This window comes from Musca autumnalis, unplaced genomic scaffold (assembly GCF_047663935.1).
Source record: "Musca autumnalis isolate F117 unplaced genomic scaffold, ASM4766393v1 scaffold_5, whole genome shotgun sequence".
NCBI lineage: Eukaryota > Metazoa > Arthropoda > Insecta > Diptera > Muscidae > Musca > Musca autumnalis.
The window spans coordinates 6,732,752-6,759,931 of NW_027412088.1; the positions used below are offsets into that span (position 1 = coordinate 6,732,752).

Genomic DNA, 27,180 nt, shown 5'->3' on the forward strand with positions numbered 1-27,180 from the left:
ATACATTCGTTAGTCTCGTTGAAAAGCATCCAAAAACGGCTTGTGTAGATGTGTGTAAATAAATTTTGAAAAAACACGATCACGATGCTTAAAAAGACGTTTTAAGATCGTCACAGGTGAAGAATCATGGGTATATGCGCATGAGCCCGAAATAAACAGCAACCGGACTTGTGGGTCTTCGAAGACGCTCCAAATGCATTGAAAGTTGTTCTTTGGGGGAGCACTTCGAAGCAAATTGTCGTCTCTTTCTTCGGAAAACTGTACATGTGTAGGTTATACGCCATGAGCAACATAGGACTCTTAGTTCTGAGTTTATATGAATTTGTTTATCTAAAGTCTTCGGAGCAATTCCAAAAATGAACAAGAAAAGTCGAATCATTGTACACCACCCGCCGTACAACACTGACTTGGCACCCAGTGACTTCATTTTATTCCCGCACATCAAGAAAGGCGTGATCAAAGATTTTTGTTGTCAGAAGATGCTGTTGAAGCGCTCAAAAACCATGTTTTGGAGGTGTCTCAATCGGAGTGGAAAAAATGCTTCAACAATAGGTTTAAGTGCTTGCAAAAGTGTATAAGGATGCTGGAGAAGACTTTAGAAAACAATAAAATGATTTTTGATGATAAATATTCACGTTTTCATTTTTAAGTCAGATACTTTTCTAGTAGCCGTTGAACCGTATTTATAATGCAGTGCGACAGCTTTTTTTCTTGAACTGAATAAGCCTTTAATGGGTTATCTCTAGTTGTGCTGGCCAAAAAAACTCAATTTTCATATTTTTTTCTGAGAAAACTACCAATATTTTTAGGTAAATCTTTTATTCCTATGAAAGAGTACATCTTAAACTACCTTTGGCATTTTTGTAGTTGAAAAATATTGCAAAGTTTTGTGGTTAATGGCTACTTGCGAAACCCATTTTTTGTAAAAGCGTTTTGCGGTGCCAACGCTTGCTCCAAAACGAATGGGCCGATCTTCATATATATTGGTGAACGTTTTAAGAACCTAATAATCTTGTCTTTAAGAGAGACAGAATTTTCAAAAATATATTTTAACAAAAATAGTGACCTGTAAAAATCAAAATTTCAATTTAACGAAAAAATGGACCGCGTTTTGCCCAAAAATCGGCCAAAAAAAATTAAAAAAATCTGTCTCGCCTAAGACTAGGTTTTTATGTATTTAATAAGCTCACCAAAATATACGAAGATCGGTCTATCCGCTTTCGAGTTATCGCTGGCACCGACTTCAAAAATGGCATCTCGAGAAAAACGCGTTTTAAGTTTTTATTTCGGTTTACATGAATAAAAAATGTATTTTTGGCAAAATTACAAGGAGTCATCTATTCATGGTCCATACTCCTTCCGCTGACGATGCAGCTTGTAAAACGGAAATTTGTTGTTGCCTTCGCAACATTCTTCTTTTACGAGCGCACTCGGCCTCACGTCCCTCTGCCAGCTCACACCGATCGAGCTCAAATAAAATAACAATGATTTTGTACCTTCGTTAAAAATACCAATCGCAATGTAAGCTGCTAAATTTACAACGGCAAATTTTCCAAATAAGTTGATCGAAGCTTTCGTTGCTATTTTGATTGAAGCCGCCGACGCATCTTTCGAGTATAGACTCTTTACTTAGATCGTTGTATATAGGACTAATAACATCCAAAACATTTGATGGAAGTGGTCTGTATTCGTGTATGAAAGCCTCTTTTCTTGCCCGAGCCCGTTGATATGAACACCATGAGTCTTCACCGGTTGGACATCTCTCGTGACGTGGATTTGTATCGCTTGAACTCTAATGATCAAATATCGCCCATATTGCCTCGTGCTTATCGTGAATTGAATTCGAATGACGTAGAATTGCAAGTCTATAATAGACAGTGAGCTTGTCAATCAATTTTCGTGTCAACATTCGTTTGCCTCCAAGCTTTTTGTTACTTTTTACTAAACTTCGAAGGCCGGACCCCATACGCTTTTGGACGTGTCCGATACATTCCTTCTTTATGACTTCTACCTCGCCATATGGATTAGAATTTAATAGAATTCATTTTAGAGAATTGCCAACAGGTAGCCATTGTGATGTACATTAAAATTATGCAAAAAGTGGTATAATAAACCAATAAAGTACGCCTAAACCGGGGTCGCCCATATGTATACTGCGGCGCCCACTGAATTGTTTTGCTTTTTGCCCTCATTAACGGTGTACGTGAGCAAAACACGACAGAGAAACATCATGTGGTTGTTGTTTTTTCACCTATACATAAACAATTGCTTCAGATTGATGGTATTCTGTTGGGCGACGCCGGCCTAAACACACAAACCACTACGGGTTCTCCACTTTGAAAGGTCATATCTCAGCCAATTTTGCTCCGATCGACTTGAATTTTTTGCGGCACATACTATACTACCTGTACTTCAAAGTAAGCCAATAATTTTCTTTTTCGATTTTTTGAAATTGACAAGAAACTCTACATTGGTAAAGACCATATATACATACATATGTTCCCATACACATCCCGAAGGGACACGGTAGACTTCTCTCTGGTAAAGACTACTATAGCGATGCCTTACTTTCTCAACATTGTATCTTAAAAATAAAACTTTTCAGAATGTATCAAAAACGAATAACCTCTGATATATCGTTGTTTGGGTAAAAATGTAAATGCAATTTTTAGGGAATTAGATTTCCTCGATTTTCTAATATGTAATTGCATTCAAACTTTTACCTAAATACATAGTTGTATCAAAAATGAATGGTTTTAATCTATCCTGAACAGTTGTGTTTTTTAAGATAACGAGGTTGAGAATGTTCGTCATCGATATATAAAATTCTAATATCATCCGTGCTGATAATACGAAAGCATGAAAGCATGTACCCATGTTGTTGTTTGAGGGAAAAATCTTGCAGAATTTTTGGATCAATTTGCGTTCACAGCGCACGGAGTTACATGTTACAAAAGATACGCTGATTAGTCTATTATGAGATAATGAATGTTAGAGTTGGGTAATCTAGTTCCTAGTTCACTGTACTAGCTCCAAAGCGTATGAGTAACATCATAAAATCTAACGTGTGATAATAGGTATACGCAGTTTGTTCATACAAACAATGTGGGCCATTGGAACTGCGCATAGTTCCATATAGTTAATTTGGCACAACTCTAAAGAATATATGTTTTGCAGGAAATAAGGCAATTAAATTTTGAAAAAAATTTTATAGTATCCATATTTTTCAAAAGAGTTATTTTCATAATTGAATCCTAAGAGCTAAATTTTTAACATTCTTTATTGATACAGAGAAGTATTTTCCCCTAAGAACATTCATGTTTTACGTGTGAACAAAAAATCCATGCATGCATTTTATATAAGTCTGACAATTTTTTATGCATCCGTAAGTGCTAAACTAGTTTAATCAAATCGATACAGCAATGGTGTTCTCATTTTTACCTCCCCAAAGAGGAACTTTCAAACTAAACTAATTATCACGTCATGCTACCAGTATTACTCATGGAAAAGCACAGCACCAGTGAATGCCTGGCAAAAGCTTAGATTTGAGGCAATTTACAATGAAATTGAGTTGGGTAACACCCACTAAATAGTTTTAACCGCAAAGTGATTAAATGATAATCCCAAGGCAGCCTGCCTGGCTGGCAATCAGAAAGGCATAAAACAACCAGTCAGCCAACAAAACATGGATGGTGGTTAGCAACCGCACACCACAAGTATGGTATTGGATATAAAATTATAAATGGATATGACTTCACGCACAGAATTCAGTATTTAAAAATTAAACTTGTTTTCAATAATGATTCAAATGTGTGCGTGTGTGTATGGGAGTTTAATGAAATTTTATGAATTTTACCCGGATTTATATAGAATTATTTTATTATGTTTTTTTAATAAAAATTCTTCGTGTAACAATTAAAACGTTAACATTCATTTATTTGCTTTAGTAGAGTTTATTAAATTTTTCCCAACAAAATGGAGAAATATTTTTGGTTGGATTTGTTCAAAGCTGGCACAACGTAAAAAGGAATGAAATAAACTTTCCAACAAAAATAAACACTGCGTATGGTTTTGGCATGTCATAGACCCAGTAGGAAATGAATCTCTTTTATGCGATTAATTAAATATTGGTATTGTTCCTGCATACTGTGTGGGATAAAAATGTGCGACTTAAGTCCATAAAATTGGTGCGGGCCAAATTTCCTGATCATTGTTAGATGTATTATTTAGTACTTTTCCAAAGAGAACCCGTAAAAGTAGTCCAGTGTACATTAATAGCGTCATAATGCAGATACTCCATTTTTATACCCTCAGCATTTATGCTAACGAGTGTATATATACTTTCATACGGGCAAAATGTGCCTCATCGAAATAATGGTTTTAGACCCCAAGTATGTTTGGACGAAATGTGTTTCAGACAATTTGGAGTCGATTGAGCAATGTCCGTCCGTCTGTCCGTCTGGCTGGAGCGAACGATAACTCTGGAACGGATGAACCGATTCGGTTCAAATTTAGGCCTTCGTAATATTTTGCATAAAGTTAGTTTAAGTTCGAAGATGGGCCATATCGGTCCACTCCTTCGTGTTCGGAAAATTTGTGCGCACAATAACACTTGAAGGGAGTAACCGATTTGGTCCATATTTTGCCCATCGTAAAATGTGTACCAGACTTAAACAAGGTTTCAATATGGACTCAACCGGTCCACTCCTTCGGGTACCTCCCACACAAAATTTCGGATAAGTTCAGTTTAGGACCATCTCTCGAATCTCTTTGATTTTTGTTTTAGCAACTTTTATTCACTGTCCCCCATACGACAGTACAAGCTTCATCAGGGGCAAGTCCATACTTCCTGAGAAAATAGCCTGAAAGTTGAAAAACCCCCTATGACACCGTGTGAGGTGGTTGGAGCGCGAGATAACTCTCGAACGGATCTGCCGATTCGGTCCAAAATTTGGCCTTAGTAATATTTTGTCCAAACATAGTTTAAGTTCGAAGATATGCCATATCGATCCACTTCTTCAGGTAACTCCCCCACAAAAGTTCAAAAATGTTCGGAAAATTTGTTCGTACTTTACACATCCTAATATATTTACTAGATATAGATCAGGTTGAAATATAGACTATATTTGTCCACTCCATCCGGTACCTCCCACACAACATTTCGGATAAGTTCACTTTAAGACCTGTTATCGAATCACTTTAATTTTTGTTGAAGCAACTTGCATTCGCTGCCTCAATTACGATGGTAAAAGTTTTTTTCAGAGGCATGTCCATACTTCTTGAGCAAACAGCTCGATGGGTGGAAAACCCCTATGGCAGCATATGTAGTGGCTGGAGATCCACTTCCATAATGGTCAATGTAGATCCATTCCTTTTAGTATCTCCTCCGCAAAACCTTTGATCTTTAATCCTAATCAACATTTTTGTCGGTTCAAACGCCCAACATTTTTAAAAGCCCCTAAATACATACGTTTTTTGGGAAAAAATTGTTTCAATATACACAGGCTGAGGGTGTATCTCTGTCGACAAAGCTGACTTATACCGTTTTACTTGTCCCTCAGTTCCCAAATCTGTGAAGAAGAATTATATATTATTAATTATTTCATATTATACATCTTTGCTTTTTCGGTTTACGGTGAACGTGGGGGTATTTACAGTTTAATATGTCCAAAATTGAACCTCATAGAGATAATGGTTTAGATCCCAAATACGTTTGGATGAAACCCCTTTGAAACAATATGGAGTCTGTTCTCCTGTCTGTCTGGCTGGTCGGCGAGCACGATAACTGGTGATACAGCGATTTGGTTAAAACTTTGCACATCGCTATATATCTTCTAGAAATATGTAGATTAGTTTCTAATATGGACCGGTCCACTTCTTCGTGTACATATTTTTTGCATCCACTATAACGTTACAATTTTTTGGGAGATAAGTCCATACTTCCCGAAATTGAGATAATGACCCAAAAGTTTCAAATAACCCAGCCTTTAGCAAGTAAAATAAATGATAAGAAACAAAACTTACGAATTGAATATCCAATTTTTCCGAAAATTTGCATATTGTAAATTTTCTTCCAAAAGTACCTGAAGTTCCTAGATGATATATATCTGACAACATTATCGGCTACTCACCTCCGAAAATTTTTAAAATATTCACCGAGGTAGTCTTTGTGATTCTGATTGAAACTGTCTAATTGTTTTCGTGAGCAAGTTCATGCTTTCTGGATGCTATAATGGACTATGTTGGTCCATTCCTTTAGGTATCTCGTCCACAAAAGATAACCGCTTTTGTGCATTAATATATGCAGTTTAAGGCCACTTTTCGGATAGTATTGAAATAGCGGATGATCGTTGTGATCATGACTATAAGATAACATGTTTTGCTAGGAAAGCCAACACTTCCTCAGTTCTATATGGGCCTCGAAATGTCCCAATATTTAGGTGGTTCACTCCTTCTCGAACCTCTGGCACTAATTTTTACAAAGCTTTTTTACAACGATTTTTTTCTTCGAAATATTCCTACTGGGCTACACGGAACATTTGAGACCTAAACAAAAAATGTTTACCAAATATTCCAAATGCGTCACAGCACACAATTTGTGTGTATGTGTGTGTATAAGGCAATGAAGTGAGTGAAGCGAATCGCAAACAGAAAATGCTTGTACAAGGTTTTCACCCCGAAGCACTCTGTCATTGAACGTGTCCGTGTTGTCTATAACAGACTGGTGTGGGTGGATGTTTGTGTAAGCACAAAAAATACACAGGCAAAAATGTGTTCAAATTCCAACATCTGAGAGAATACATTTGCAAACAAATGCCAGCATACACACTTTAAAACTGTTTTTAAACTTAGGAAAAAAAATGAAAAACATTTCAGCTAACATATACGCTCATACATACGTGCATACATATACACATACATACCTACACTGCAAAGAGTAAAAGTACGTAAACTAGTTGCACACACATATGGAATCCTCAGGATATCATCACAACAAAGCGTACAAAGTTTACAGCAGGAGCACACACACACACCTACACCAACATGCTCCCTAACAAATATTGTAAAAGGATTTTGTGGTTGTGGTAGTGACTTTAGTGGTGCAAAAATAAGCTCAAAACGTTTGGGGTGGATGGATAGCAGAAAGAAGTCTGATTAAATGAATGGAGGTCGTACAACAACCACACACACATACGCACACAACATCCTACACGTACACACAATTCCTATTCTTACAATGTCCTGTTTGCCATGACTTGAATGTATTGGTGCTGTGAATTCTCTTCAGTCACGCTTGCTACTGTTGTAGTTCATGTTGTTGCTTTCTACTGTCCTTCACAAATGTATTTTTGTTAGAATTTAAAGCTGGATTTTGATGAGAATTTTATATCTGATGTTGTTGTTATTTCTGTGCTTTGCAATGAGGGCAACATATGGAACTGGCACTTGACGTGTTTTTGTATTGTTTCAGTTTCATAACTAGAAAAAAACTGACAAAGGAGTTTGTATGAAAAGTTGTATTAATTTGACATCGAAGCGAATAGAAGAAAGTGTGCTTGAAATATTTGGGGTGATTGAAGGTTATAGGTTATAGGACATGTCAAGAGGTTTCAATGGATGACATGATATATAGAAGTAGAACATTTTCCGAAACTGCTGTAAAACTAGATTACAAACATAATGTGCAGGAATGGTCATTGTTGTAACAGAGCAAAGAGATTTTGAACAAATATTATAAAGGAGGAATAATTTTCCTACCCTGGAAGGTGATAGACAAGAAAAGGCATATGAACGATTTCTGTGGTAATTAGGCACTACCTTAGGCATAAAATGTCTTAGGGTATGAAATGTCTTCTGTTGGTTACACCTTGTCTATTGTTACATACATTTTCATCTTCATACTTTCATTCATGATGTAAAATAACCACTCAAAGTATACTTTTCCTGAAGTTGACGAGTAATGGGTTTTCCTTATTAAAGTTTACCAGAAAGTAGATTACTAAAAGATGCATTTTTTCTATTACTCCTAGGATGTTTGGTTTTGAAAATGGGCTATATCGGTCTACGTTTTGATATAGCCCTCATAGAACTTTACCACCCGATTTTCGGTAATTTGAAGGTTGTGGTGTTTTTTGAAGATTTTAGTCACATTTTCTACCGAATTGATCGTCGGTATAGCCCAATTTTATGTATTTCGAGGGTTTTTTTTTGTCAAAATTTCGAACCGAGATTGCTGTAATTTTATATTGTGTGTTGCCGGCAGTAAAAAAACTCAATTTGTAAAATTTCAAATATGGATCCATATGATGACCCCTTATATGAGCTCTTTTGATGGAAGTATTACCAGTTAGGATATACTACTCCTGCAACAAAAGGAAGAGCTTATTACCTTCATAAATGAAAGGAAGCGAATTATGTATGTATTCTTATTCACTTCATATAGTTCGTGGTGCAGTGTAGAAAAAGTTCGGCCCGGCCGAACAGAACTCGGTAAAATTAAAACGCAGAATTTCGAATGAAAAGTTCAAATAAAAATCGACAACACTCTTGTTAACGGTAGAGCTTTACGACTTCCTTTTTTGTCGGTAACTCAAAAAATAGTTATAGAATCGCACAAATGATGATTGTAGGGACATTTTTGAAATTTCGTTGAAGAGGTTGCAACAAACATTGGAATGATATGATCCATCTAAGTTTGGAAAAAAGGTGTAAAAATTTGGATCAAATCAGTTGCTCCTTTCGATAACACGTGGACACCAGCCAACCAGACCAACGGACATGGCAAATTGACTCTGAATTGTCTACAACCGTTTTAGTCTTATATGGGGTCTAAAACCATAATATCGGTAAAGCACACTTTTATCCTATCAAATCGAGTACCCTCCTCTTTGGCCACAAAACTAAGGGTATAAAATACAATATGAACCAAGGTTTTGGGGGGTGGAAATTCCTTTTGGGGGTGAAAGCCCTTGATGAGTATATACAGAACCCTAAAGGGCAGATCAGCCGTGAGTCGAACTTTTGAGTTATGGCGTGATGAATGTTTCACTGGAGACCCTATAAGCCATCAGAAATTAGCGTTATATCTTTGTTTGCTGTTGTTTTGGCTTATTTTTGATATGACATGTCAGTCAAATTTAATAAGGATCTTTTTCGTGAACATTTCGACCTTCTAACTCTCTTTCTTCCATGTCCTTTTCGTCCTTTATTTCAGGAACCGCAATAAAAGTACAACAAGATGACATTTTTCAGCTTCGATATGTTCTGTTGTACTTTTATTGCGGTTCCCGAAAAAAGGACGAAAAGGACATGGAGGTTTTATCAAGAAGTATGGACTTGCCCCCTGAAAAAACTTTTACCATCGTAACTGAGGCAGGGAATGCAAGTTATTTCGACAAAAATCAAAGTGATTCGAGAGCAGGTCTTAAAGTGAACTTATCCGACATTTTGTGTGGAAGGTATCTGAAGCAGTGGACAAATATAGTCCATATTTCAACCTGAACTATATCTGGTAGATATATTAGGATGTGTAATGTATGCATCAAATTGGTCACTCACTTCAAGAGTTATCGTGCACACAATTTTTCAAAACATTTTTGAATATTTGTGGAGGAGGTAACTGAAGGAGTGGATCGATTTGGCTTATCTTCGAACGTAAAACACAAAAATATTACGAAAGCCAAAATTTGGACAGAATCGGCAGATCCGTTCAAGAGTTATCTTACAAACGGTGTCATAGGAATTTTGTGCACCGTTCAGTCTATTTTCTCGGGAAGTATGGAATTGCTCCTGATCGTATGGGGGCAGTGAATACAAGTTGTTACAGCAAAAAATCGAAGCCATTCGAGAGCAAGTCCTAAACTGAAATTATCTGATAATTTGTGTGGGAGGTACCCGAAGGAGTGGACCGATTGAGTCCATATTGAAACCTTACACAATGCAAAACTGAAAATACAAAGAACTTCTAGTATGGATTTTTTGAAAGTACATACAGTATTTAGACTACAAAAACCCTAGTTGGGTTTTGTCCTGTCAGATCCAGTTCGGATTTTATGGCCTCATTTAAGCCGGACTAAAACTACACTTTTTTGCATTTATAAGGCCTTTATCTTAGAAAGGAATAGGAATTTGAACTTGCTGTCTTTAGCAATATTGTAGCCATAAACTTGTAGAACTTATCTGTTGAATAGGCCACCTAAGAACAACTTCATCTAGGGCATCAAAATATTGGAAATTTTACATATGTTCTGGAATTCTGGTCGATATCAGCTAAACTATTGGGAGTTGAACCAAGTAACCTGTTGCAAAAATCATCCAAATAATGTTCTCAGAAATTCTTCAGAACTATCTTAGACTCTAAAATGCTTATTTCATGTTGTTTCAGCGGTATTTTGTATCATATCTTTTACAACACCTATTTCAAACAATGTTCGCACCAACAGTTTATTCTCACATTTCAGCACATTATTGACATATTTATTAAATGATCGTCGAAAAATATGCTGAAAACGACCTGATGGATGCATTTTACAACAATGTCATGTTCTGAAAAGTTGTGTATTATATTCCAGCGAACATTTTGTCAAAAGAAAACATTAAGAAAAAATTAACAGTTTTAGAGATATGGTGCGAAATGTATATAAATTATGGAATTTTTAGATATATTTTGAAATTTGATGCAATAAATGTAGTTTTTCGAGTTCATTATTTCTCTAAATATTTTATTCTTGTTCTTATTTACAAATTTGCTTCAGAGGTCAGAAGAAGATTTGCATTAGTTTCAGAGATATAGCCCCGAATTTCTTTAAAAATCCAAGCTGGATCTGACACCACAAAACCCAACTAGGGTATTTTTTCGTTTGGGTCTGTACTTTCAAAAAATCCTCAGTTCGAATTGTTTGCATAAGATTACCTTAAAAATGTTGCACAGTGTTATCTAAGTAGGGTGTCCAAAAAACCGGGTTTTCCAAACAAAACGGTTTTCGGTTAACCGAAATTTTCAGTTTTTTTCATAAACCGGTTTTCGGTTTTCAAAAATTTTCAAAACCGGTTAACCGGTTTAAACCGGTTTTGTAAAATAGCTACAAAATTGCTCATAATTGATAAATATTTGATTAAAAATGTGCGGCAAGGGGTAAATTAAGTATAACTAATTTGTTATTATATAATTATCTGATAATATCCTTGTTATTTAACATTCAACCTTAAAGTGGAGACAGCAAACATAAGTCAGAAATTGTGCTCTAAGAATAGTAAAAGCTTTTACAAATATAAGATTGTGTACCAAAGGAATTAAATTTACATTTTATTAAGTCTGGATTCTCCTTCTTGCGTTGAGAACCTCAAATTATCGTGCCGGAATCAATATGCATTTTATTATCGTTATCCTTTACAACCTTAAATTCGACAAGTTCTTAGTTTACTGTACTAATTCAAAAACGTATGAATAACGTCATTCAAACAACCGTGTGATATTACGTATACGCAGTTTTTTCATAGATCGTTCAATTTTACTATATTGGAGTTGTGCCATTCTACACAAAATATTTTTCAAGTTTAAAGATATCCGACATCTATAATTGTGCCGTACCTTTTGTTAGTTAAGTTTAGTTTACTTTCAAGAATACAATTGTAATGAAATTTTAAAAATATTGCTACTTTGTTAAAACCGGTTAACCGACACAAATAACCGGTTTTTTCGGTTAACCGAAAATGACGTTTTTGGCGAAAACCGGTTTCGGTTTTGTAACTCAAAACCGGTTAACCGGTTAACCGGTTTCGGTTTTGGACACCCTATATCTAAGCCTGGTAGAAGTATCACCATGTGCAACGCATGGACCAAATCGGTTACTCCCTTCAAGAGTTATCGTGCGAATAAATTTTCCGAACATTTTCGAAATTTTGTGGGGGAGGTACCGGAAGGTGTGGACCGAACTAAATCGACTCCAAATTGTCTGAAACACATTTCGTCCAAACATACTTGGGGTCTAAAACCATTATTTCGATGAGGCACATTTTGCCCGTATGAAATTGTATATACATACCCTCTTTAGCATAAATGCTGAGGGTATAAAAAGGTTTTAAACAATGATTTTTGTGTGATCATTACATCTGGACTATCTTTATATCAGGCTGGAGAAGATCATAAGAATCAGATAGGGTAGGGATGGCAATAAACGACGATAAGACCAAATTCATGGTATCGACGCAAGTTGGCAACTACATATTTGAGGTAGTTAATGACTTCATCTACCAGTTTTGATATAAGGAGAATAATAACATTGACACACAGATGCTACTTCGGACTAAGTAATCACTCTACAAAACATTGATACCACCCATGCTAGTGTGTGGCTCCGAAACATGTTTGAGAGAATAATTATTCGAAAGACTTACTGATCAATATCAGTTGACGGTTAATATCGACGTCGAATGAGCAATAAGCCATGGCAGATATACATACATATGTATGTATATTGACATAGTTAAACGTAGTGATATACAATGATTGCGCTTTCTTTGTCATGGCATAAGAATGTGCCATATTGGTCCACTACTTCGGGTTCGGGTAAAAGTTCGCCAAAATTGTGCGCACTATAACTCTCGAAGGCGATAACAGATGTTGTCCACACTTTGCATATCGTAACTTTGAATGCATTTCGATAAAATGTACTGTTTTAGCACGAATCACCTAGGGATTTTTGAAGAAAATTATTTGCGCGGAAAATGTGGTGACTTTTAGGTTAAAAAATAGGAAAAAATGTGTTGAAGCAAACACGTTTTTGTTTCTTATCGTCCAATTATTAGCTTTAGAACGCAATGCACAGCTTAATGCTCAATGAGAAAGTTAAAGAAGACACTTCCGACAATAAGCTTCCAATTTATCATTTTTTCGAATTTTCACTTTAACCGCGTCAACAGGATGCTGACATATTGAAGCAAAAACAGGTGGTTTTTGAATTTTTGCTCTAATCCGGACGCACAACTAGATTTGTCCAAATGCTTACTATGCGATTGTAGTACTCGCAATTTAGCATTTTTTTAATGTATAAGTCGAGCGTGTAGTCTTCATAGGATCGCAGCAATCTGCGCTCAAAATCAACATTTTTGTGCGTTAATTTTTCTAAAAAACCTTTTTTGGTTCAAATTTTACAACCTGCGTAATACCCTAGACAGACGGCAGGGTTAATTTGCATTAACTGCCTTAATTCAAATTAATTCGTGCATTATCCACATTCTTAATGCACAAAATCGAAGGAAATATAAACTGAATTTAGCAATTTCAATATGGCAATGCTGTTGAAAATCAATTGTCTTTTGTCAAATTTTCATGTTTAAGAAAATAAAAAGGGAAACCAAATCAGCAATTTTCGCGTTTCTTCAAAATAAGTAGTGGTCTTTCGCGAGTTGAATAGCAGCAAATCGTTTTTCACGCCTTCTAACAAATCTCTTTTTCGAATTTTTATTTTCACAAAAAATTTCATTACCCACCATACCAATGCTATCGAAAATTATATCTTCCTCAAATGTTTTTTAAAGTTTTGCAATATTTTTATAATATTAATAAGACTCAAAATATCGCGAATAAATTAAATTTATTTTTGCTTCATCGTGGTGAAAAGATCAAAGGTAGAAAGTGTATTTGTTTCGCATATTTTGGCGAACTTTTGTAAAGCTTTATGAAATGGTCTGCTGGGTACAAACAAACAACACAAACAGCTGTTTCATAAATGCAGATACCATCGTCTGTCAGGGTGAAAAATTAATTCAAATTAGGACATTTTTAATGCAAATTAACTCTGCCGTCTGTCTAGGGTATAAAATTAGTTTTTTTGTGTTCTGAATCTAATAAGACACGGCGCGTATAAATCCTCCCACTAGATCGGGGAATATGATGCCACTCAAATTTCGAAAATTTGCAGAAAATGTTTTTTAAACCGAATATTTTCATTATGGCATGAATTTTTGATGAAAAAGAGAAAGAACTCTAACAGTTTTTTTCAACTTTTTCTTTAAACCAATAGAACAACAAAATTAGAATATAATTTTTATTTTTTTCCTCATGTTTTCTTCAATTTTTTGCAAATATCATGAATTTTATAGCTCTGACCTTGACGTCATAGGCTTCATTTTATTTCTCACAATGTCTGGATGCTGTTGTAATTTTTGTTGCATATTTTGTTTAAGCATAAGCGGTATTATTTCAAAAATATATTTGCAAATACGTACAATTTTGTAATAAATTTGATTTTTCGCGAATCCATTGAGACATTTCAGGAGTATTTTGACATCATCACAAAGGACACAAATTCACTTAACAGTAATAAGACATAACAGCTTATTATACCAAGTCGCGATTTTTGTAGAATCTTTTCTAAATATTAAAATAAAAAAAACTGGTATTTACAAAAACATATTTGGAATGACGATTTTTTTCTTTATTTATGTACTAAAAATCATTCAAATTTTTGATTTTTTTTATGGAAAACTCAATTTTACAGATTTTTGCCCATAACTTTGTTAAACTCACAATTTTCCCTTTAACGTATTTTTTCTAGCACTCGTAGTTTTCGAGAAAATCGGCGCTGGCGTAGGTGTTACCATATACCTCTTTCGGCAAAACCGACCGATACTTTTTACCTGGTTTGCAACAATTTACGCGTATATAAACAGAAATTCAATCACCTCAATTATTGGTCCAACCCTCGTATGTAAATTTGAAAAAAAAAACCAAGAGATACAAAATGTGTAACATCAACTCCCAACAAGACAACACGGAAGGGCCAGAGTCATAAAAATATTACTTTGGCTCGTGCTGCTATTAGAGTACACATCTTGCTGTTGTTGCTGTTGTGTTTGTAGAAGAACCCTTTAACGAAAGCCCACTCATCGCATGTCAAATAAAGCTGAATAAACGAGAATATATGGCACAGTGTAACGAATTCAAAAGTATGGACAATTTATTTAAGAATAATTAGAAGACATTTCTTTGCTCACGCTGTCCAATGTAAGTAAACATTCAACATTGAAAATGGTTAAAGGTACAGATAAGGAATATCAGTTAGTAGAATAGTATTCTATTTTCAGCTCAATGACATTCAAAGAATCTTCCAGTAGACGATGTTAAAGCTGGAATAAAGAATTATACATTTAAGAATTATGTCGAAAAATCTTTTTGATTTTTTATTTTAAATTGTTCACAATTTTGAGAATTATAAAAAATTATTGGGAAGTATGATTTCACAAATATTATTTACAAAGTGTTAAAATATGCATCTGCATACACATTTGTATAGTGGGCACTTCTGAGGTTGACTAAACATCAATTTGTATTATAAATTACTTTCAAATGTTTAAAATTGCTCTAAAAGTTATGTCCTATAACATTGACCTGAAATATAAACGCGTTGCACTCTTTGATATGAAAGAATTATCAATTGACCTTTCATTGCAGGAACACTGTGCCACTGTCCTTTATGTTTCTGTCATTTCAACCTTTTTGCTTTACTAAATATTCTAGGTGGTACGTGAGTGAGTGTGTGTCTGTGTGGTTGAAATTTGTACCTTTGTGTGTGAGTGAAAAAGGGGGTGGAGTATACCCCTGGGAATGTTAGATATACGAAGCAATTTGTTTTAAATCTCGCACACAAAAGTTATTCCACAATGAGTGTTTTCAATGGAAAGAGGCAAAGGAAATGGGATTTAGAGGACTACATTTGCTGCACTGACGACACAAGCCAAAGAGAAAAGCAACAAAATATACAAAACACAAAAGCGAGAGTAAACACATTCAAGGGAAAAGAGGAATAAAATCCAAAAGGGATTTTTATGGTAATCTGTTACGTAAGTTATAATTATGTATATTTATGTGGATGTTTGTGTGGGTGTCCACAAGAGCTACATATACACTAACAGAAGAGTGTACTTGTATCTGTGTGTATGCTCTTGTCTGTTTGACAGGATGGTTGATGGAAACCAGAGGGAAAAACGTGAAAACTGATGGGGGACGAAAAAGTCAAATAAAGTGTTTTTTATTGAATGGCATTAACTTTTTAACAAAAGTCATGTGAGGGTATTGATGGAATTAGGGTTCATTTTTTGTTTGTATTTTCATTCATTTTTTTCCACAGAGTTCAAATGGAAACAGATGATGTATTGTCAATTAGTTGGAAATCCGTTTAAGTTGATTGACTTAAATTAAAAATAAATTTATTTGAAATCACCAAATTGTGTAGGGCTTAGGGAATCGAATTGAACATCTTTATTCAATTGGGAGGGTACATACCCAGCTAACCAATCGTACCGTCATCTTAACGAAATCGGATTAAATTCGGATGATACGTCCGATGTCTGATCCGAAATCGTAAAGATATCTTAACGAAAGTTGTATGAAGTGGTTGACATAATTTCGGAACGAAATGTCGGAGCGACATCGTATCGATTGCGATCCGATTTCGTAACGAAATCTGAAAAAAAACCTTGGGAAATTCGGAAAGGAAATTTCTTTCCGACATTCGTTCCGAAATCGGAACGAAATCGGTACAAAATCTTAACTATTTCCGCTCCGAAAAATCGTTTAGAAATCGGAACGAAATCTGAACGACGTTGCTTCCGAAATTGTTCAGACGTGTTGGACATCCGACATTTGGTTTGCTGGGTACACATTTTCATTCGATGGAAATGATCTTATAAAGTTAATTATTAATTGATCATGGACCCAACGACGGTAAAGGCTCATTCAGAACTGAACTATGGAGATTCTTAAAACTCTACTAACAAAGCGGAATAGTAAAAGGTCTCGAGTCTTGATAAAACTTACTGCTATGGACAATATTGAGACAGTCCTATTCTATATTAACAGAATGAATGCAGTTCTTCTTTTTACCCCCGAGTCCGACCGGCTTGTTAAACATTGTGCGACAACATTTGTGACACCCATAAGTTATACAGATAAATTGTATTGTCTTGTCTGGTTCAGACTGGCGATTTCAAACTATACTAAAATATGAATCAATAACACCAATATTTTAAGAATGATTACCTGCCCACAGAAATGCTTGGGCATTGCACTAAAATATTGGCGATATCAACAACTTTTGGGCACAGATGTTTCCTGTCCATTGATAACCAGAAATTTGGCTATAATCTGCAAAATACGTGAAATCAATAGGAACCGTAATATTGGGGCTTTATCAAAATATTGATCTATGGCAGACTTCTGGTTTTTGGATAACTGGAAATGTCAATCTTGTGGTAGCTATGTACATATATCAAAACGTGAACTGATATAGTCCATCTTGGAACTTACACTAGCCATGTAGTTGTCATAGCAACATAAATATATTCGTTCGTATATTTTATTCAGTTATCTGGTATTGGTTCCACTGTATTCAGATTCAAAAATTATGAAACCTGGACTGGATGCGTCCGCAAAGAATCATATAAATGCAGCGTGTCGTGCGATCCCAATCCACATGTAGGGCATGTGTTGGGTATCGTGCTATCAATCTGGGCCCAATATGAATTGAGACAGCTGAACCCTCCGGGTACCTCTCGTGTTTGCCTTGGCAGCTGAAGATCTTCTGCTACGAGCAGGGATGCTCACCGCGGTAACACCCAGGGTACTGCATCGACAACACCTTGTTGTGTTGATGTACCAGTAAATTCTCCGACTCTGCATGAAGATAGACCACTACAATCAAGAGGCCAGGTTTAAATATTCTTCCACTGCGTACTGCTAATATTTGCATACTACAATGGCGCCGCAGAGCTAACCACAGACCGGACTAATGCTTTATAGGTTAGGTCAGTTTAGGTTGAAAAGAGATGTGATGCGAGATCACCACATGTCCGTGTGGACATACACTTAAGCCATAAGTAGGCCTATTGTACGCTCTAATTTTGGGTTGTGGAAAAGGTTTTTGTAAGGTGTAAGGAATTATTAATTACATTCCTGATTTAGTTTTGACTTAGTTAAGTATCTCTGTCCTACTTACGTAGTTTCTTAGATTTTAAACTCGTTTCCTAGTAACTGATTTGTGAAAGCTTGGCAATGACAGAGGTAGTGTTCCAACGTTTCGTCGTCCTCTCCGCGCGCTCTGCTTTCACTGTTTTCTGCACAACCCATTATGTGCAGGTTCGCTTGTACCCCCAGGTGCCCTGTAAGCATGCCTGTCAGTATACTGATGTCTTTTTTACTTAGGAAGAGTAGTTCCTCTGTTTTGTCCTCGTCTGGGTTTCACCATAGGACTTTTTGTGTTTTTTCCCTTCTCTTCAATACTCCAGAGGGATATATACGTATAAGTATGTGCATTTTTTGCCTATGCCTTTAGCTTTAGACGCGTAGCTTTAAAGGGCTTGGCTTTATATAGACTTACTGTAGGTTTCTCCCCCCTAGCACAACCCCATCCGTAAACCCGCAGCTTCCAGAGGGAATCTGTGCCAGAGCTCTAGCGATCCACATGTCTCTGTCAGGTATTAATACTTCACACAAAGCTACTGCACTATTTTCAGATATACGATCCGATACTATTTGAAGTATAGATTCACCCGTTGTGACCCTTAGTATGTTTTGGTGATATGTGGTATTTTCCAATCCACTCGCTCATCGATTTTAGCCTTGTGGCTGCGATGGCTGCCTCATACCTTACCTGAATTTCTATTGGGTGTACAAACACATTTGTTTCTAAAGCCCTAGTCATTGCCCCGCTAATGCTTAGGCAGAATGTTTTTTGGACCTTTTGCAATATTTTCACATTGAATTTTTTGTCCATAGCTGTCCACTATACCACAGACGCGTACGTTGGAATCGGTCTAATCACGCTTCTGTATAGCCAGTGTATCATCCTAGGGATAAACCCCCATTTTGAGCCAATAGGCCTTCTGCAAGTTGACCTACATATTTGGGCCTAGTTGGTCCTTTCTTGAATGTGGTCTTTCCATTTAAGTTTCCTATCTTTTATGATTTATAAGAAGTCAACAAGGTATCTCTGTCAGCACGGTAAGTGCTGCCGGCCAGCGACTCGACAGCCTTGTTCCCACTTCTTAGTTGTGGCTTGCGCGGATGATATAAACATGCTATCAAACGTTACAACCAATGTCTTGGGTTAGTTAGTGGTCGGAATCATGTCACCATCTACCAATATGTTCAGGGGGGATCCTCATTTCAGCTGTCCAGATTGTGAAGTGTGGCAGTGGACTTAGCGGCGTATTCCTCAGATTAATGAACTGTTGGTGGTCATAACCACATACAGTAATTATTTATGATAATTATTTCACGAAGTATAGACTTGCCTCCGAAAATGTATGCCATGTAAAATGAGCCGCGAGAACTACCTACGGTAAAAAGGCCAAAAAGAACCCAAGACATGGCCTTAAACCGAAGGAATGGCAGGAATCGGTTAAGTCATTCGCGAGTAATCGCGTACACCAGCCAGATTTAAGGGCTAAATCGACACCAAATTGTATGAAAGCGATTTTGTCCAAACATACTTGGGGTATAAAACCATTATTTCGATTAGACAGATAGCCTAAAGGATGATCGACATTATAATCCGAAATTTAAAACTGTCAATAGCTAGACTTGAAAATTAAATTCTTCAGAAAAAAACTAGTCGTGTTGTGAATTGAAGGAATGTGGCCTATCGCACAAATTACATATTAGAGGTTTTTTAATAAGTTTTGTTTTGTTAAAAAAATAAAAACAATTCTGAATAACTGTGCGATGGTTAATCAATATAGCAAATAGCTAGCTACACTTTTTAAGTATTTCGGCTATGAACAACCCTTCGGTATGTGGTTTCGTATCATCTTCCAGACGCCCTTTGGACTTGGCATAAAGATGAGGTCATCAACATTTCAAATATTTTTAGAAATTATATGACTGAAGAGTCTACATATCGAACCCGGCTGTATAAAGATACATACAGTTAGTCAACTATATTATTGCAAACGATGAATTGTTAAACATTTAGATTTTTAATTAGGAATTACTACAAGAAATTCTTTCAATAATATTGGGTTTTTTGTACATATATGTTGATTTACCTGTTAATGACAACATCCAGCCAAAAAATGCTGAAATCGGTCGTAAATTACAAAAACAACGGGCAAACAGTATAGGTACCTGGTTTTTGTGGTGTCAACTAAATAATTTCAAAATGAATGAATGTGCAGTAAAATCGTGGGATTTTCCCAACGATTTTTTTCAATTAAGGATTTTTATGATTTTATGGAATGTGGACATGTAATACATTATTTTTGATCATAAATGAATTGTTTTGTGTGTAACATAGGCGGTATATTCTATGCTACATTTGGTCTATTCCAATTATAATAATGTTAAATCCGCCACAGAAATCGCTAAAATCACCTCTCATAAGCTGATAACTGTTTGCAAAATCATATATCGCACCGAGAGAGAAGGCAGGCTCAAACTAAAGACGTCACATTGTAGGCCAAAAGTAGTAAATCCACGAATTGGCAGGAGACTGATTAAAGAAATTGACGAAAAACAACAAGGCAGCACCAGATAATTGCTTTTTCTAATCAAACTAGATTTTGGAGTAAGTGTGTCACATCTTAAAGCCAGAAAAGTGCTACATAATAACAAGCCTTCATCATGAGTGACTAGGTGAAAACCATTGCCCTCCCAGCACAACATATACAAACTATTCAGACTTGTTAAGACAACTTTTCACGCCATCTTAGGTATTGGGATGACGTTATATTTTCTGATGAGACTTGAATTAAGTTGTACTATCACGATGGGCACCAAAAACTACTGCGAAACCCCCTTATAGCCATGGAAAACAAAAATTTAATACATACCGCAAAGTTCGGAAAACTGTCAGTTATGGTATTGGGTTGTATACCAAGCAGTGACGTTGGTGACATCCAGATTTTGAAGGAAACAATGACATAGGACGTTTATTTAAATATTTTAAAAATGATTTAACCAAAAATCGTCAAGAAATTTGGACCTGTTGACCCAAAAAATTGAAATATGAGTACTACCAAGACAATGACCCTAACCATAAATCGTATTTGTGTAAGACTTGGTTGTTATACAACTGCACCAAAGTCATTGACACCCCAGTCCAAAGCCTAAATATTAACCCAACATAGACAATTCATGGGTACACCTTAAGAATAAAGCCGGGAATAGGGCGCCCACTAACCTGGGGGACTAAATAAAATGCAATAAAGAAGAATGGCAAAAAATACCATTGGAATATGACATTACGAAACTTATTTATTAAATTCAGATACGTTTACAAGCTGTTATTGATGCCCATGTGGGCATACGAAATATTAGTACCAAATTTTCGAAAAATATCGTGGAAGACTGAAAGGTTCTGAATTTTGCAATTCTTTAGTTGACAGTGCAAAAAATGAGTTGTTCTCCTTTTTGTTAATTTTAAGATTTTTTTTAGTGAAATTTAGCTCCTTTTTTAATTTATTTTATTAATAAACATGTGTATGAATTAAACTGTTAACAGAAATATTAATAATTATATTTATTTATACCAATAAAATGGAGTTTTATTATAAATTTTGTAATAATTTTGGTTTTGCAATAATTAAGTTGACTAACTGTACATATAAAACAAAGTTTATGGTATCAGCGCCTAATACGTCATATGTATGTACATATATATAAAAAAGTAAAGAAGAACCCCATTTGACACCTTAGATCTCATGTTCCTGATAATAGATTATAGAGATTTTATTGAATCTTTCCACATCTAAACACTTATAAAGTATTACAACTTCCTAGTTATACCGAGTTTCAATAGCAATGATGCAATAAATCCAATTAATAAATAACTTGCACTGTGTTTCACCGGTGTATCATACTGAGGAGACCTTTATATCCTTCTTCGTACCCTCAAAGAATGCCATGTAACTTGATATTAGCTACAGATTTTGTTTGTTTAACATCAATGCCAAGGTTTTGATTGTTGTTTTCACAGCCCAACCAACAATGGAAAGCAATAAAAAATTTAATCGAAAACAAATCTTCTGTTTATTTGGCAGGCTAATCCAACTTTGGGCAATCCCAACAACACATTGTACAGTACTTGGCTAACAATAACAAAAGCAATAAACAACCATCGACCGGACCGGACAGGCAGCCAGGCAACAATGTTTGCTTTCAGTTTTTATTGGTCAACAGTCAACAACATCTTAAAGGTGAGAAAAATGCTCGCCTTTGAGATTTTTATATGTTTGTACGGATGGATGTGTGTTTGGATAAGTGTGTTAAAATTGGATGGAAATGTTGTGGTGTGCGTGACACCAACTTTGCTTTAACAACAATAACACATCGTCCATCATTTGCTGCACGATTAGCTTGTAAAAGTGGATTAAGATGTGTGGCTTATGACCGGCTCAGTCAATGTCAGCCGTAGCATTTCATTTTTGACAGGGTAGGTGGGGACTAGTACGTCATCAGTGGTAAATGAATGACATGACAACCACACCGCAACAACAACAAGAAAAAAATGCAATAAACTCTCTGACATTTTGCAATGGTCACTCAGCGTTGATTACCTTGGTGTGAGGTGGCGTGTCTGTGTTTTATTTGATCTGCAGAATTTAAAGGACGGTGGCACATAATTTGGCATTGAAGTGAATTTTAATTAAATTTGATACACCACATTATGTGCGATGTAAATTACTATCTGTTTACAATCATCATCCAAGGAATGTGTTTGAAGGATAACTCTGCGTGTAGAACGTTAAAAATGTATAACAGACCCATTTCGATAGATTTACTTTAGGTTCGAGGCCATAAGACTTAATAAATTGAAATGAGAAATTAAATCTTGGTCGTAATTATTTTTGGCACATATGAAATTTGTACCAAATCTTTTGCAATTATGTAAGTATGTACAGTTAGTCAACTACATAGTATATCATTGCAAAACTAAAATTATTACAAATGTTTAAATAAAACAACGTTTTATTGGTATAAATGAATAACATTATTTATATACATATTTGTGAACAGTTTAATTCTTACATATCACATTGGGCCCAATGACAGGTTTTTGAGGCAACAAGTCACTGGAAGCAGCTAGAGCTACCAAATTTCGTTCCAATGTTTTTAATGGGCATAAAAGTACTTCTGCAAAATTTGGTAAGAAACGGTTCAGATATAGATATAGTTTTCATGTATATGTTTCATCCGATTTAATCCGATTTTATTTTTAAGCCCCACAAAGGTCACAATTTGCATCCGATCGCCTTAAAATTTGATATGGTAAATCCTGTTCAGGTTAGAATCAGGTCCTGAAAATTTGGCTCTGATCGGTTCAGATATATATCTACATATATATAGAAACCTTTTCAAGTATACCATGATGTTCGAAATATAAATCTTCTGAAATGGCTGGACCGAATTTGATAAAATTTTGTTTGTAGATTCATAAGGTCTGAGAATAGATCGTAAGGTACTTTTTATACCGAAAAATGGAGGGGGTGGGGGACCTCCCCCACAACAAGTTTTAGCCAAACGCGAAATCTCAGAGATTATTAGACGCATTGGTATACAAAACAATAGTAATTGTGACCTCTATCATTAATTTATGTTTTGGAAGTAGAAAACCGCGATCGCGTCCGTTATTTGAAAACTTTATAATTACAGGTTAAGATCTTGAAATTTAGTAGGTGTTTGTAGTACCAGTTATTAAATTTAAAGATCTAGAATATTGAAGATTTCAATGCTTGGTGTAACTCGGATAAGATTACTATAAAATTTGGCGACTTGTGTCATATTGAGCATCGTCCAGTCCCAACCCAGTCTAATAAATTAAAATATCCACATTTTTAAGTGTCACGCTATCTGTAAGTAATTTTCTATAAGTATTCGGATCCATACGGTCATGAAATTTTTTTACACATATAGTACTCACTATTACCTTCTATCAGATATATATAGTTTCGACAATACGTCGCAATACCGCGAGTTTTATTCCAAAAACTATTTAAACTACAATACGAACTACACAAAAAATACACCACAAGTCTACTTCAAATATTCCTTACCAAATCTAACTTCTTTTATTTCTTAATCAGAATATTAATTTATATACCTTTACACGTTTTATCCATTAAAAAAACTGTTTATTAAATCAGCGGTTTTTAATTGCCGAGCGAAACAAATTTGTTCTTCGTTGGATAAATTTTTATAAAATTTTACAAAGTAACATGCAATATCTTTGACAGCTCGGTATGTGACCACGAAGCGTTGCCAGGTTGAAATGATTTTGTTTCTAAGTGGCTCAAAGTGTTAAGAATCTAATCCCGTTACTAATTTATACAAATATATGACTTCAAAACTAGACTTTTTGCCTCAGAAACCTGCCATTGGGCCCAATGTGCATATGTATGTTTATTAATAAAATAAAATAAGTAGCAAAATTTTACTAAAAATGATCTTAAAATTAACAAAAAGGAGGACAACGCATTATCTATACTGTCAACTAAATAATTGCAAAATTCAAAACTGTTCAGTCTTACACGGTATTTCTGGAAAAGTTTGTTCTAATATTTCGTATGCCCACATCGGTCATCAATAGCAGCTTGTAATCCATAACCTAATTGACCGTTTTCCGAACTTTACGAACGGTGTGCCTACCAAATTTAAATGAAAGGTGCTTACACCTGGGAAGTTTTTTCAAATTCTCAAACTACAATGCTCATAGATGAAAAATATGAAGAAACAAAAAAAATCGGCTGAGGGATTTTCAAATAAATCGCATTTAAGTTCACATTTTTAGGGGTTCTTTAGGTTTTCACGATTTTTCTTGAAAACCGCGAGTCCTATGTAAAGGGACCTAAAGAAAATGTTGTAGCTGTGAAAATTCTCCACAAGATTGACCATAATGAAATTTTCGTAGGTTTTAGCGTTTTTGGGACATAGAAGTTCAAATTGAGACAGTGCACCGACTGTATCGCCTCCTTATAAAACAATATAATGTTCAGTGAGCCTTAACTAACTTTTGATGAAAACCGAAGATTTCGCGGATTCTGAAACAGCAATGTTCAAAGATAAGAAAAATAAAAAAACAGAAAAAATCGCTCTAGGGATTTTTCAATAAATCGCGATCAAAATGCTCAATTTTTGGGTTTTTTAGGTTTTTACGATTTTTGTTTGGAAGCCGCAAGTCGTATCGAAATGAGTCTAAAGAAAATGTTGTAGCTGTGAAAATTCTCTACAAGAGTGACCTTTAGGTTTTTTTCGTAGGTTTTACCATTTTTGAGGTATAGAGGTTCAGTTCAAATGTTTAGGTTTTTATCTTCAGTCTTCAAGATTTTGCTTGGAAACCGCAAGTCATGTCAAAATGGGACTAAAGAAAATGTTGAAGCTGTGAAAATTCTCTACAAGATTCGATTTTTTCCTAGGTTGTACCATTTGAAGATATGTATATAAGTTTAATTTGGGAAATTGCAGGAATGACATTGCACGGTGCTCTTGAAACAATTTTAAATGGAAGGTGCTTACACCTCGGAAGTTTTTGCGGATTCTGAAACTACAATATTTATAGATGAGAAAGATCAAAAAACAAAAAAATCGCCGGAGCGCTTTTTAAATAAATCGCGATTTAAGTTGACATTTTTAGGGGATGTTTAGGTTTTCACGATTTTGCTTAGAAACCGCAAGTCCTATGAAAATGGGACTGAAGAAAATGTTGTAGCTATGAAAGTTCTCTACAAGATTGACCTTTATGGTATTCTAGTCGGTTTTACTGTTTTTGAGATATAGAAGTTCAAATTGGGACAATTCAAATTCAATTCAATTCTGTATCGCCCCCTTATAAAAAAATGTCATGATTGCAAATTCCTAACATAAACTTATATATCTAAAAAAAAATGGTACAACTTAGGATAAGTTACTTAAGCCAGTCTTGTAGAGAATTTTCACAGCTTTCAGATTTTCTCAGGTCCCATATCGATAGGACTTACCGTATTCAAGTAAAATCGCGAAACCCTAACAAAAAAAATGTAAACTGAGGTTCTTTATCTCAAAAATGGTACAGGCTGGAAACAAATAATAAACGACAATCCTCTAGAGAATTTTCACAGCTACAACATTTTCTTTAGCTCCATTTCGATTGGACTTGCGGTTTCCACGCAAAATCGTGAAAACCTAAAAATCTCATAAAAATGTGAATTTTGACCGCTATTTATTTAAAAATCCCTACAGCGATTTTTTCTTGTTTTTGGATTTTTCTCATCTATGAACATTGCTGTTTCAGAATTCACAAAAACTTCCCCTGTGTAAGCGGTTTTCATCAAAAGTTAGTTAAGGCGCACCCTTCATGATATTGTTTTATAAGGGGGCGATACAGTCAGTGCATTGTCCCAATTTGAACTTCTATATCTCTAAAATGGTAAAAACTACGATAATACCGTAAAGGTCGATCTTGTAGAGAATTTTCATAGCTACAACATTTTCTTCATTCGCATTTTCATAGGACTTGCGGTTTCTAAGCAAAATCGCGAAAACCTAAACAACCCCTAAAAATGTCAACTTAAATCGCGATTTATTTAAAAAGCGCTCCGGCGATTTTTTTGTTTTTTGATCTTTCTCATCTATAAACATTATAGTTTCAGAATCCGCAAAAACTTCCGAGGTGTAAGCACCTTCCATTTAAAATTGTTTCAAGAGCACCGTGATTGTTTTATAAGGAGGCCATACAGTCAGGGCATTGTCTCAATTTGAACTTCTCTATCTCAAAAACGGTAAACCCTACGAAAATATTATAAAGGTCAATCTTGTGGAGAATTTTCCCAGGTACAGCATTTTCTTTAGGCCCATTTACATAGGACTCGTGGTTTCCAAGCAAAATCGTGAAAACCTAAAGAACCCCTAAAAATGTGAACTTAAATGGCGATTTATTTGAAAATCCATTCGGCGATTTTTTTTTTTTTTTTTTGTTCCTTGATATTTCTCATCTATGAGCATTGTAGTTTCAGAATCTGCAAAAACTTCCCAGGTGTAAGCACCTTCCATTTAAAATTAGTTAAGGCGCACCGTATACGGTATGTATTAAATTTTTTTCCAATAACATAATTTTCGACTTATCAGAAAATATAATATCATCCCAGTACTCCAGTGGACGTAAAATTATCTCTGTAGCAAATCTGAATCGCTTCTCTGTATTTTGTTGG

General features: G+C 35.3%; 2 long non-coding RNA genes across 2 annotated transcripts in view; one reads left to right on the forward strand and one right to left on the reverse strand.

Annotated features, from left to right (window-relative positions):
* LOC141406537 (uncharacterized) overlaps nucleotides 1-27,180 on the reverse strand; it is a 217,637-nt gene that overhangs the window by 86,539 nt on the left and 103,918 nt on the right. The window lies entirely within an intron of this gene.
* LOC141406538 (uncharacterized) overlaps nucleotides 1-27,180 on the forward strand; it is a 376,869-nt gene that overhangs the window by 1,684 nt on the left and 348,005 nt on the right. The window contains exon 2 of the long non-coding RNA XR_012413426.1: nucleotides 14,559-15,007. This is a non-coding gene — a long non-coding RNA (uncharacterized lncRNA). The remainder of the gene's footprint in view (nucleotides 1-14,558; nucleotides 15,008-27,180) is intronic.